Source organism: Mirounga angustirostris, unplaced genomic scaffold (genome assembly GCF_029215605.1).
Source record: "Mirounga angustirostris isolate CCGP_5_RB_7025 unplaced genomic scaffold, mMirAng1.0.hap1 SCAF_8, whole genome shotgun sequence".
Taxonomy (NCBI): Eukaryota; Metazoa; Chordata; class Mammalia; order Carnivora; family Phocidae; genus Mirounga; species Mirounga angustirostris.
The window spans coordinates 66,453,132-66,467,300 of record NW_026991716.1 but is presented as its reverse complement, the minus strand read 5'-3'; the positions used below and the strand labels follow the sequence as shown (position 1 = coordinate 66,467,300).

General features: G+C 39.0%; 1 long non-coding RNA gene across 1 annotated transcript; it reads right to left on the bottom strand.

Annotated features, from left to right (window-relative positions):
* Positions 1-579: 579 nt before the first annotated feature.
* On the bottom strand, positions 580-13,407 carry LOC123837873 (uncharacterized). Its single transcript, XR_006789300.3, has 4 exons — positions 5,180-13,407; positions 4,271-4,374; positions 2,946-3,866; positions 580-877 (listed from the first exon to the last, which is right to left on the bottom strand). It is a non-coding gene; the product is annotated as an uncharacterized LOC123837873 (long non-coding RNA).
* Positions 13,408-14,169: the final 762 nt, after the last annotated feature.

Sequence of the window (14,169 nt, the reverse complement as noted above, 5' to 3'; positions counted from 1 at the left end):
TGGAAACACTGATTAAATGCCACTTAAACTTTTCTTGATGCTAACAGTAGTTAAGCCTCAATGCATTATACCTCTCAAGGACATTTGCCTTTGAAAAGGATTGTAGTGAGTTTGTAATACTTTATCCCAAAGAACAATTTTCTCTGGTAGGAAGTTCTAAGCCATGTAACAGCCTACTGGGAAAGAGCATCTAAGAAGATTGGGGACATTTAAGAAGCTGTTAATACATCTCCTCAACCCTTCCCACATTGCTGTATTTACTTTACTGAGCCTGATCTTGTGTCTGGGTAAGAAATGCTGTTTCCAAGGGATTCCTGGTTTGTTTTTAAGAGGAAGTCAAAGTTTTTATCAGGCTATAACCCTTGCAAAAATATCTGAGTAATAAGTACCATCACTTGAGGGCACAGATGCTATTATTATTATTATTCTTTCAGAGCATATATGTTAATGGAAGTTACATTAAAATAATATTATAGAAAATATGTCTAAACCAATATAATTACGAAGATTTTATATATTAATGTGATTGTCTAAGAACTTGCAGGAAACATAGATGCCGTCAAAAACAAAAAATTGTTTCAAAGGTGCCACCAACTGTTTTGATTGTAAATTACAATTTAGGGACTTTATCATGTATTAACAAAGGCCATTAAATATTATCACATTTTTTATTGCTCTCAAGTACTGTTGCTGTTCTGAGAAACAATTTCAACCATTTGTCTTGCTTTCTAGTAAATTTCCAGGCTTAAAAGATTTTATTTTGCTCATTACAAGTTTCTTCCTCAGTGTTTGCCGACAAGTTGGGTGATGCTCACTTAAGATTTCCACATTTTGGAATGCATATTTAAGGAATACTTGACATTATTTCTTAAGGAATCTATTAACAAGGAAGAAAAGAAACATATATGAGTGGCAAAATATAGATATTAGCTTAAATGGAATAGCAGGGATTATACTTGTACATTGAAAATAACTAGAATTCATTAATAAAATACTGTTGCAAAGTGTGGATTTCGATCCGCAATTCAGAGGCAAGAAAACATTACGCATGTAGTTTATCTTGGGCCAGTCAGTGGATGGATTTGATGGCAGTGTTCAGAAGTATATATTTAAACTGGACAGCAACAAGTAGCCTTGAGGGGGTAGGAGTTGCAGAAAGGAGAAAATGACCTTAGCTAGAGGGTATTAGCTAGAGGAATTCTATGGGTTTACAATGCTATGTATGGGAAATAAAAATTAAAGACAACTCAACATGAGAACCATTTTCAGCTCCACAAAGGACTTTTTAATGGATATCAAGGATCTTTTTGATGGATCCAAGATTATAAACTAAGGCTAAGAAAAATCACTGTGTTTCTCTCGAGCAATGTTGCAAAAGCAATTTCCTGCTATGTTAACTACTGCAGTTAGCTGGTGACCAACTAATTTTTAGAACTACTCTATTTAGAAGCAAAATATATTTCATAATTGAAGAATTAGGCTCTATGATACCAGAACTCTGTTAAATGTCTGTGTTATCTTGTGGACCAAGTTCATAGCAAGATTGAGAATCTTATCTAAGGTAGGAATATGTTTTGAACCATTTGTTGAATTCAGTAAATCACTGTCATGAAGAAGGTGCATTTTCACTTAAACACAAATTTTTTTCTCTCCAGACATGTTAGTATCTCAGTAAGCTCATATAGAAAGTATTTGGGTATGGAGCCTGCTTGAGACTCTCTCTCACTCTCCCTCTGCCCCTCCCCCCATCAAAAAAATTTTAAAAAAATAAAATAAAATAAATGAAATCATACAACCAAAAAATTTTTTCAACAGTCTTTTTTTTTTTTTTAAGATTTTATTTATTTGCAGATGAGCAGAAGCAAGGGCAGTAAGAGAGAGCCTGATGCAGGGCTTGATCCCAGGACTCTGAGCAGATGGCAGACACATAACCAACTGAGCCACCCAGGCACCGCTCAACAGTCTTCAATGATAGAAAAATACTATATAATATTCAAAATAACATGTTTTTTCAAGCCTCTTAACCAAATGCTTATTGTCTTTTTAATAAAAATGTGGATTGCAGGCACCTCTGATGTAAATGAATTTAAATATAAAAAGACTCTTAAATGTTTGCTTCACTGATAAAAAGAAAATTGAGTATTATGAGATTCATCTAATGCTATAAATAGTTAAAATGTTTTATTTTATCATTATGTATACTTTAAATTGTGGCTAGTACCTTTATAATGTAATACAGATTTTTTTATTGATAGTTTTTTTTGGATCCCCTGCATATTAAAATTTGCTTATGGACTAAGGAAGTGTAACTAAGAATCCCATTGAAGACAAATTATCTTGTAGAATTACTTTTGCAGCTTTTATGGTTGATGAAAAAGACAGACATGGTTCAATCCAAAATATTTGTGTAGAGGAGTAATGAGATGAGTGGAGACTGTGGAAGCATTCTATTTTGCGTTTGGTACACAGAGGAGATTGATATAATACCAAGTGATACCAAAAAGGCAAACCTAGTTGGCTAGATTTTGAGATAAGACAATTTTCAAAGACTTAACAACAGTAAAAATCAACTTGGAAGTGGAGACAATAAACTCATCTGTTAGGAGGAGGGAAAAACTCTCAAGAAGGAGAGAGCATATTCTTTAGAAGCCTGCAAATAATATAAAACTTGATTACCTGGTGATTTTTCAGGATTAGGAGAGGATATATTGGATTATAGTTTTGTATACAGTGAAACAGTTATATATTTTGAATTCAGTTAATATTTCTGACTTTTATCAGAAAATAATATTTGGAATTTTAGTAGTTCTTTATTAGATATAACATGTATAATATATATAATATTATATCGATTTATGAAAAATCTGATTTTATAAAATAAATTTAATATCTTCAAAGATTTTGTAGATACTGTTTTAGGCATTAGGACAATTAAAATAACTTACCCTGAAAATGAAGCATATTTTTTTCTTGATTTGTGAAGTATAGCAAAAACCTTAATAGTTGTCAGGTTGTATAATTTAGTGATGCATCTTGAAATGTGGCAGATGAAGATGCTAGTTTAAAAAAAGGGAGAAAATGTTTTATAGCACTGTAATTATGCTACTAAGCTTTTTGCTAAGTGTAATAGTCTAGCTTAGAGAAGCACAAGAAAAAGTGCAATTAAATAGATATGACTGCAGTCTAGATTTAAGAAGTCCTCATTTTCAGTGTTTTTCACTTAAATTACAAAATCCAGGGAGCTATATAACAACTGGGAGCTTTCCATTTTTTTAAACTAAATTCAAAGGAAGATCAAAATATTAGATCTAGCAGAACCTCTACTTCCCAAGTCTCAAATATTTGAGCTGTACATAAAAAAGGAATAAAAAAGAAATCATGAATGACATGCATCACAGTTACTGCCTCTTTTTGACTGAAGACTTATTATCTTCAGATGGAACTGTTTTGTGTTGTATCCTTTATACCAGATCCAAGTTCACCCAGAGCTATTCACTATTGATTGAAGCTATCTGCTCCTTACTTCCGAGTATCTGAAACTTCCATCTACAGTAGTCTTATTCCTTTTTACTTTAGATAAGAACAACCTCCTGTCCTTTACAGATGGAGAGGAACTGTAATATATTTGGGTGGTAGAGACAGAATTTGAGATGAACAAGTTTAAGTTTATGAAAGTTGTTCTGGCTTTACATCCTGCACAGATCATCCTGGGGGACGGACGTCCAAGGGCAAGGATTTGTTGCTGTCCGATGCAGTTCTGGCTGTGGCCTCTTTCCTCAGGTACTTGATAGGTGTCTCTGCTCTGTTTGGATGTAAACATTTGGAATAATGAAGTACTGAGATGTACCCAAAGATACATCCTTTGCCTGTAAGAGAAAAAATAAATAAATTTGGTTGGCACTGAAATAAAAACAATTACAGTCATGACATTTTTCTTTGCCTTTAATAGTCTTCTGGTATTGAAAGAAGTTAAATCCGCTCCAACCTACTGCTAATTTAACTCCTAATTGATTCAAACTAACTCCTATTGCAACAGGACTGGGTTTTATTGTTTTTTCTTGTTTTGTAAATGAGTCACAAATACCATTGTTGTCATTCTTGCCTCCTGCAGTTCTTCTCCTTCAAAACACTTGGCATTCTTTTGCACTTAATTTTTCAAAGCACATTTTGGACCCCATTTCTTCTATGAGGTCTCCACGGAATACTTTAGCTGCACCCCCCCCCCCCCACTTCCCCACTCCTCTTCCCTTCTAGGCTTTATGGTACACACCATGACGCTTGGCTTTGGGTCCCCTTTACACATCCTTCTTTGGCTTTGGGTTTCACTGACCATGTTTTTTATCCCCGGGTCCTTGGCATCGCCTCAATGACACTCTGGAAATATAAATTGGTTAAATGGTAGAAGTGTGAGGCCGGATTGCTACCCCTTTACTCAGAAGTACAACACCCAGGAATTATTGTTGTCTCAATGTTCCATGATGACCAAAGAACTAGGAGGAGAATATTCTTGGACACACTACATAAAGAACCTACCTTTACATCCCTAGAAAATGGAAACACAGGCATTCTGTTGGTTTTATTAATGTTAGGTATAATTTATGTAAATATTTGAACTTTTAAAAATAAATCAGCATAAATGTATTTTGAAATGTCACCCAGTGCTAACCTGTTGTTCCTCCTTTCATTCTTAGTTATTTTCATCACTTTTGCTCCCATTTAAAAACTGTATTTAACATGTTTTCATTAAATTTGAGGTTATCACATTTTCCCTTTTGTTTGAGAAACAGTTAAAAGAAAACAGACAATTTTAAAATCTCTCTATTTATGCAACACTTTTTTTAGGGCTTGTTGTTTGATTAATTATTAAATAATCGTTGCACCCTTCCTAAGAATCCACACTTCCTACTCTCATCAGAAATTCTAGGACTTTTGGCACAGATTTATTTGTTAGAAACAAGCTGTGTTTATTTTGGGAACATGTGTGCATATATTTATCTTTCTAGGATAGAGTTTGATAGATGAATTGAACTTTGGACTTGGGGAGCAGAGACTTGAAATCTATTATAAACTATTTACAATTGAATAAACTTTCATTTTTTTTAAATCATTAGTAAGTTCCATAACTCTTCCAGGTATTGTTTCTCTTGTTTTATTTAATACAGAAGATTAGAAAACTTACCATCTTCTTTTTATAGTGGGGATATCACTTTGGAATCATGAAGAACCACAGCAGGCTGCAGACGTTGTCACTGCACAAGAAAGGGAGCTTGATGCTCACTGTTAATAGCCTGGAGATTAAATATCTCAAAATAGCAAACGAAAGAGAACAAAACTCTCATTAGCACAGAGATGAAGAACCTTGGTGAGCAGAAGGCTTACTCTGAAGTTGGAGGTGTTGATATTTCTACGTTCTGTGATGGACCACTGACTGTTTAATACAGAGGAAGACATTTGGTGTGCCATGGGTACTCACTCACTCTTCTTTGAATCAGCCAATAAGAAACTTGTACCAATGTAAATAAAAGATGGGACTCATGTCTGCATTATTTTCCTATTGTAGACTCTCCTTCTTAACACTCTCATCTATACCCATCTTTATGGAAAGGATCCATACGCAGAGGTCTCATTTATATTTCTAGCTCAGACTTCTCCTTTTAGTCTCCATCCATTACATTGGTCCTGCTAACATTCGCTTGAATGTCTGAAAGGCCTCTCAAAGTCAACATATCAAAATCACCTGGGGCTATTTTCCCAGATCTTCCTTTACTGTTCTCTCACCCAGCCAACAGCACCCACACACATCCAGTTGCTCAAGTCAGAAACCCAAGGGGTTACCTTTCCTTCAGTCCAATATCCAACCTTTTTACCAAATTCTGTCATTCTTATCCTATATATATCCTATGAGCCCATATTCTTACTTCCATCTCTCCTCAACCACCCTCGCCCAAGCTACATCTATCGCAATCCTGAAATTATTTATAATATCCTAAGGGCTCTCTGCATCCATTGCTGTATCTCTTCAACCCTTTACCTACAGAGCATCCACAGAACGATCTATTTTATGATCATATTCCCATCCACGTTTAAAAACGATTTGTGGCAGAATAAGGTTTTCATATCCTGCATTCTACCGTTGGTCTTGCTGTTTGGGGCCATTTAGGATATTCATAACCTAATGCCTCTATACTGGATGCACCAGTGAGAATGGCATGGGGGCGTCAACCATGAAGAAAGATGGAGCAGCATTCATTTCCCTAGAAGTGGTTGACAACAGAGCACCCGTAAAAGGAACACGCAACTCTGGGGATGGGAAATGATGAACTCTTACATTGATTAAAGAACCCCGAATTGATAGAATTTCTAGAGAATTGATAGTAATTCATTATGTGCCATCTGGTGGAATGAGCTTAAAATAGAAATTAAGGTAGAATGCTGAACACTGTAGAAGTAACGTCTTTCCTCACAACTCAGTTTGTGACCAGAAATTCATGCCGACTCTACCTTTTGGTGGCTTCCCATTGCTCTTAGGAAGAAGAGGAAGCTACGGAACATGGCCACTGAAGCCCTTCCTGGATCTGGCTTTCCTCCAACCTCACCATCACCACCCTCTCCGTGAGTGCCAGATGCCCTACTGCAATGGATCAAACATCAACAATAGGATGAAGACGTCCCTGGCATATGTGTATAAGAGAGGACTTGGTTCTTCAAAAGGGAGTCCAATTATTTAAAATAGTTTTCCAGGGGCGCCTGGGTGGCTCAGTCGTTAAGCGTCTGCCTTCGGCTCAGGTCATGATCCCAGGGTCCTGGGATCGAGCCCCCCATCCCAGGGTCCTGCTCAGCAGGAAGCCTGCTTTTCCCTCTTGCACTCCCCCTGCTTGTGTTCCCTCTCTGGCTATCTCTCTCTCTGTGTCAAATAAATAAAATCTTTAAAAATAAAAATTAAAAAATTAAAAATAAAATAAAATAGTTTTCCAGGAGATTCTGATGCTATTATCTTCACCTTCATGATAACTTGGCTCTTGGATTTTGCTTCTGGACTGCTCCAAGACTCTTCTCCTGCTCAGATCTGGGCGATACTCATTGCACACGAGCTCTAGCCATGACTCTGAGGGTTGCCCTTTTAAAGCACTGAGGGTGGTCCCCGTACTCTGCCTCCCCCTGATTATGTTTTCACTTCCCCACATCCACCTCAGTACTGCTGGCACTTCATTCCTGAGATAAGATAGGACGATGGGTGTCTGTGAATTCTCAGGAGCATTTTTCTAAGGAGGAAAGGATAGGTTTAAAATGCATTGGGACACTGGTGGGACAAGGCAACAATGGAGTTCAGTGCTATGTTTCCACAAGTGGCCTTTCTGGGTGAGGTTTGTGCAAACCTAAAGTCAGACTGCTGAATATAGAGTGACTGGAAGTTCAAAATTCTCAAAAACAAACAAACAAATAAAAACCCTGCTAAAGGAAGTCTATATGAGATAGAATAAAATGACTTACTTAATATTTCACTGGTTAATGAAGTTGCTGGTGGTCTTTGTTATGAAATGTTTCAAAATTTTAAGCATAAACTTTAGAGATATAGCACAAGTAATAAATGGATGATGGGCAACTCTGGGGAGAAGGAAGATGAATATGGGAAAAACAGAGAGGGGCTACATTACAAACAATGGCTAATTAGCAGGATATTGTGACACTCAAGTGTTTTTGTTTGAATTTCTAAAAATATGCTGGTGATTTGGAGATAGATCCCTGAAGAAAAATCCAGTGGAGCAGGATATGAGACACTTCAGTTATGCAATTTATTTCCATAAGGATGGCCCTGAATGGCAGCCTCAGTATCATGGAATTCCCACCCCCTGAACCAAACTGGAAGCTTTGGGAGGTTTATTTAAAAGAACAATTAAGAGATTGTCTTCAGTTACAAACAATCATGCAGGGGAATACAGCTCCAAAGAGGGAAGCAAATGAGACCAACAGAGGATTAATTTGGCTTCATTTATCATCACTGATGAGGCTCCAGAGGAAAATACACCCTTGCCATTTCTTTTCCGAGGGAATATTGTGCTTCTTCACAAGAGTCCGGCAACTGGGGCCAATCCAAACCCTCTATCCCTATTTTATTTTCGTTCTTTTCAGACAATTCCTCATTTTAGACCCCCTACTGTTTAGGAAATAAGCAAGGTCTTGGGGATCAACAAAACCAATCTGTCAATTACTAGTTTAATGAAGGCGCTCTCCTGACAGTTCTGAGCACGTGAATTAAAAAAGCCCGGAGCATTTTAACACATGCTGAGCATTGCAAATAATATAATTTAGTTTGTTTTAAGAGAGTTTCTCGGCCTGGAGATGATCGATGACTCTTCCTGCCTCCATTTGCTTTATTTGCCCCAAATTTCAGTCTGTGCCTGAGGCCAGTAGCCCAGCGCACTGCCAATGAATGTCTCCTGGTCGAGTCCGAGCCTGATGGGTACTTGGGAAGGGCAGCTGTGAGTGAGGTACAGTCCAAGAAAATTCCAAAAGTCATCTCTCTGGGACACTTCTTAGCCATCAACTATCTCCTCTTGGTCAGAAACCACAGCTTTGTGGGTGGGCAGCTACAGAAGGGTGTGGGGAAGTTGCGGCCCCACATCCAGCTTCTTAAACCACCACCGCTTTCTGATCGAATCAACTCAGTCCCACTCTTTCTGAGCTTCACTTATCATTTGCTTTCCTTTCCTAACTTCCCCATTTCTTACATCCTCATTTGTCCGCTTAACTTATACCAGATCTGCGATACCAAAGAGAGCTTAGAAATACAAAACATGAATTTAGGAGTTAGAAAAGTGAGGCGGCACTCTCAGGGACGCAGGATTAAGGGACAGGTGCTATTGTTGGTATTGCTGCGACAGCATTTCAGGGGTTCTGCACGGTCCAAAAGCACTTTAATAGGCCTCATCATGTGAAGGTTGCAGATCTGCTCTTCAAGCCTATAGCCCACTAAGAATTGCATTGTACTTAACACTTGGCACTTTATTTCTCTCTTGGTCGTTTCACTACTTTATTCCTTGCATATATGCAAATACATCATAGTAGAGTAGATTGCATAATTGCTTGCGGGCTTGTGTGAATGAATGGGTCATTTTTAAAAGAAGATTACAAACTCCCGATTGTCTCCCCAGAGCACAGGGTCCAGGACCGGGCACAATTAATATCCATACATATACGACGACTGTCTCTACAGAACTAAGCTGGGGATATTTGCATACCTAATGCATTTATGACATGATGTTAACCAAATTCTCCACTGAGTATGAGCTGCAGGTGATATTTCAAGAAGCTTCCTAGTGGTCTGGGTGAGTCCTGAAGCCATCTGTGAGAAAGCAATATACTTTTCACAATTTTCAGCCTCTCGGTACCCAGCAATATGTTGAATCTGCTCATTAAGTTGGTCAAAAGGCTGTGACTGTTTGTTTTATTAGCTTCTCTTTCCATCCACATTGATGCCCCCATCATACATCCCTTTGTTTTATGAAGTTATTCAAGCACAGGTGTGGTGATTTGGGCCTCCTGGAGAGGTTTCCTCTGTGTTTTCTCTGTGTGCTGAGTCTGATTGGCCCCCTATATAGAGTCACACGGATCACATACATCTGAAGTGACAATACTTCAGATATTCCTCTTCTGCTCACATGAATACCTATTTTTCTTTAATTTATTTAAGCTATTGCCTACATCATTTTGTAGAAATAAGTCATTTTCCATTTGTTAATCTCCCTAGACCAAGTGCCTTGAGGTTTGTATATGGGATGTGTAGGGGAGAAAAAATGTTTCCTTCTACTCTTTAAGCTCTGCCGGTTTAAGAATTAGATTGACACGGGACAGATTAACAAGAGAAAAAACCCAAAGTTTTATTATGTGCACACAGAGGCCCCATAAAAAAATTGAGACCTCAAGAAATGACCAAGGCAGGCAATTTTTATATTTTTTAGACGAAGAGATAATAAATCTGTGAGGATCTGACAGGACAAAGAAGTTAAGTAACTTTGGGAGCTTCAATTAGGAATTCTAAACGGAATTTGGGTTATGGTAGTAAATTATTAAAAAGTAACAAGGGTTGTTTACACAGCCTTTTCTGCTCTAAATTTTCTGTCTCTTTACCTCCTGGTCCAGGGAGAATTCCTTTCAAATGGGAGATTTAGCTCTTGCTTTCTGGAGACAAAGAGGAGAGAGGCAGTCAGAGTGTTCTTTTTAACATTTGGCCATTTCTTAAGTAACTTCTATTTAAAATAGTTGATATGCCAAAGTGGCACATTTTGGGGCAGCCTACCTTTGGCCCCTACAGATGCTTAGAACAGCTCCTAGAACATCAATACCCAAGAAACATTTGTATACTTCTGGACTGAATTGTACGACATTGAAGAATTGGTGGTTTCGTAGATAGGGGCAAGGGGATTGGGCTGGTGGTGAAGGAGAGAGTGGGGAGTTTAGTGGATTGGAACCTGATAACCCTAATTATCCTCTGGGAGGGACATCCTGGTAGAGGGATTCAGTAGGCAGTTGGTGACATGACACTGGAACTTGAAAGAAGGTGTGTGTCACTGATTTAGGCAACGTCATCTGAGAGCTACCTGGGAATATGTCAAACCATTCAGGGGAGGGAGAGGCTTTGGACTGGCTCTTTTCAAGAGCTTGCCCCATGAGTGGGGCAGTGGAGGTAGTTTCCGGAGGCAGCAGTTCGCACTGCAACCAAGAAGAGGTGTGGAAGCAAAGAGCACATTTTCAGTGACATGCAGGGTTTGAGCTACATTCCTTGTGAAAGCAATAACTAATTACATCTGTGATAAATGTAAGCTCATTTCTTGGTTCAAAGCATAAGTGAAAGGGCTAGAGGAAACCAGAAAGAAAAAGATTGAGAAGGGAGAAGGACATTAAGCTCAGTATCAGGAGCTTGGCCAGGAAAATTCTGTGTCAGAGTCTCATCAATGCAAGTGGACAAGATCTCTAATGACAATTTAGAAAGAATGGAAAATATGAATGATAATTTTACAACATTTTGATTAGTAGAACGACTGCACCATGAAAGCACTAATGTCAAAGAGTGGTCTTTAGTAGCCTGCCACAGGGCTCTATTCTGTTGTGTCCTGCTTAACGATTTCTTTTTCTTTTTTTTTAAGATTTTATTTATTTATTTGAGAGAGAGAGAGCACATGAGAGGGGGGAGGGTCAGAGGGAGAAGCAGACTCCCTGCCGAGCAGGGATCCCGATGCGGGACTCGATCCCGGGACTCCAGGATCATGACCTGAGCCGAAGGCAGTTGCTTAACCAACTGAGCCACCCAGGCGCCCCAGTGATTTCTATCAATAACTCAAATGAAGAACTTGGAGGAGAGTTAACATGCTCACTGGTGACACCAACCTTGGTAGCAGCGAGAGTATGATGGATAACAAAATTAAAACTCAAGCTCTTGAAATCTTAATAGGTTAAGAAAGAGAGTCAAATTAAGAAGAAAATCAGAGGCGCCTGGGTGGCTTGGTCAGTTAAGTGTCCAACTCGTGATTTTGGCTTAGGTCATGATCTCATGGGTCTTGAGATTGAGCCCTGGGTCCTGAGATAGAGCCCTGCATCATGAGATGGAGCCTTGTGTCGTGCTCAGTGGGAGTCTGCTTGAGATTCTCTCCCTCTGCCCCCTCCCCACTGTTCTCCCTCTCTCTAAAATAAATAAATCAATCTTTAAAAAAAAGAAAATCAAAATTTATTCCCTTTTCACATTAACTGAAACTATTGTTATTATTAATTATTATTATTTGCCATTTTAGTATATGAGACCTGTATTTTTATTTGTTTTATGTTTTACTGTAATATAAGACTTTGTATCCATAATAAGTTTTGATTGCTCAAGCACATACCGATTCTGAACAGCTTACCACTAAACCCCTTGTTATATGAGGAAAATAAACTCTTTCTTCAAACCATTGCTAATGGGCTTTACATCACATGTGCTGAATATGATTCCTAATTGAGAGATAAGATCTAGGGTATTTAATCTTCACAGCAACCCCAAGAGGCAGATCTTATTGCAAATCTCATTTTTAAGCTAAGAAAATTAAAGTTTAGGGTTCAGTAATTTGCTTTAAGTCACATCAAAAGTAAGCGGGAAAACTTGCATTTGAACTTAGCTCTGCCAAATTCCAGGTCATACCTGCTCTTCACTGCCAAAGAGTAGTATGTGTACAGTGGTAAGGAGCAGGACAGAGCCAGCTCTGCAGCAGATTAGCTGTGTGACCTGTTTTCTCTACTCGCAGATGCGGCTACAATACAGCTACTCATGATACCCAGCTCGTGTAGTCATGTAACGAGTGTGTATCCTGTATTAGGCACCAAGCTAAGCAGAGGGGAGACAGTAGCAAACAAAACATTAGTTTCTTTTCCCTGCCTTCATAGAGCTTCTGCAGCATATAAGCTAGTGAAGAGTATGATGGAGAAATCTAAGACTGGGAAAAGTATGAGCACGCTAAGCTGTACAGGTGTGATCTCCTCTTTAAAATATCATAGTCACGAAACTCCTCACCAAGAAAAAGACATTTGAGCAAAGACCTGAGGGGATGATGCTGGGAGCCAGGCAGATGTCTGAGGGAAGGGTCATCCAAGCAGAAGCCGTAGAAAGGACAAAGCCCCGGGCGCCTGGGTGGCTCAGTCGTTAAGCGTCTGCCTTCGGCTCAGGTCAAGATCACAGGGTCCTGGGATCGAGCCCCGCATTGGGCTCCCTGCTCCGTGGGAAGTCTGCTTCTCCCTCTCCCACTCCCCCTGCTTGTGTTCCCTCTCTCACTGTGTCTCTGTCAAATAAATAAATAAAATATTAAAAAAAAAAAAAAAAAGAAAGGACAAAGCCTGAGGCAGGCATGTGTTGGCGTGTCCCAAGTGCAAGTTGGATAATGTGGCTGCAGTGCTGTAGGTGAGGGAGAGAGAAGTCGGGGATGAGGCAGAGGTAATGAGGGATCATGTAGGTCACATAGGCCATTTTCAAAATTTAATTCAACTGAGTGAGGACATTGAAGTGTTTTGAGCAGAGGAGCAACATGATCTCACATATCTAGAAGAAAAACAGGCTACTCTGTTGAAATGAACTGTAGGGTTGGCAAAGATAGGAAAAGGTATATGGTTAAGAGACCATTACAATAATCTAGTTGAGAGAAGGTAATGGCATGGACCAGAGTGGTGACACCAGAATTGGAAAGTGGTCAGCGTCTGCATATATTTTCAAGGTGGCATCACAGACTATTGGATGAGGAGTACAGAAGACAGAGCAAAGTGAATGATGGCTCTAAGGTTTCTGAGCTAAGAACCCAAAAGAATGAGTTGCCATCAACTGAGATGGGGCACTAACATTTGGGGGCATTGGAGCTCAAGTTTTGAACATGTTGAGATTGAGATGTTTATTAGGCATTCAAGAGAAAACATCAAGGAAATGTTCACTGTAAGAATCTGAAGTTCACAGATAAGGTGCACTCTGCAGGTGTCAATTTGGGAGTCCTCAGGGTATGGAGGACGTTTACAGATGGGAGGCTAGATGAAATCACCAGGAGAGCGAGTGTAGATGGAAAAGAGATGATGCTCAAGGACCGAGTGTAGAGATACTCCAATATTTAGAAGTTGGAAAAGTGTAGAAGGACCAGCTAAAGATGCTAAGAAAGAGGATAGTCCTTAGGTCCTTAGGAGTAGACCCAGAGAGCATAGCATCCTGGAACCAAATGAGCAGAGTGTTTCAAGGAGAGAGGGATCAACTGTATAAGTGTTGTTGAGAGGTCAAGGAAGATAATTATTAAGGATAGACTAGAGGATTTTGGCAAGTAGGAGACATTGGTGACTTGACAAGAGCAGTTTTGGTTGAGTGGTAGAGGTGAAAACCATTGTAAAATGTGCCAACCAGGGCTGGGGGGGGTGAGCCTGGGGATTATAATCAACAATTATGGGAAATTTTCTAGGAATGTGATATAAGGCAAGCTGAGAAATGAAACTAGGGGGATATGTGGTCAAAGGAGTTTCTTTTGCTTGTTTTTAAATGAGAAAAATTATAGAATATTTGTATGGATGTTGAGAATGATTGAGAAGGAGGCAGAATTTAAGATTAATTTCTGAGGATTAACTGTGATAATGTGTGTAAAACACTTAACACATGGACAACTCCAGAGATATTAGGTG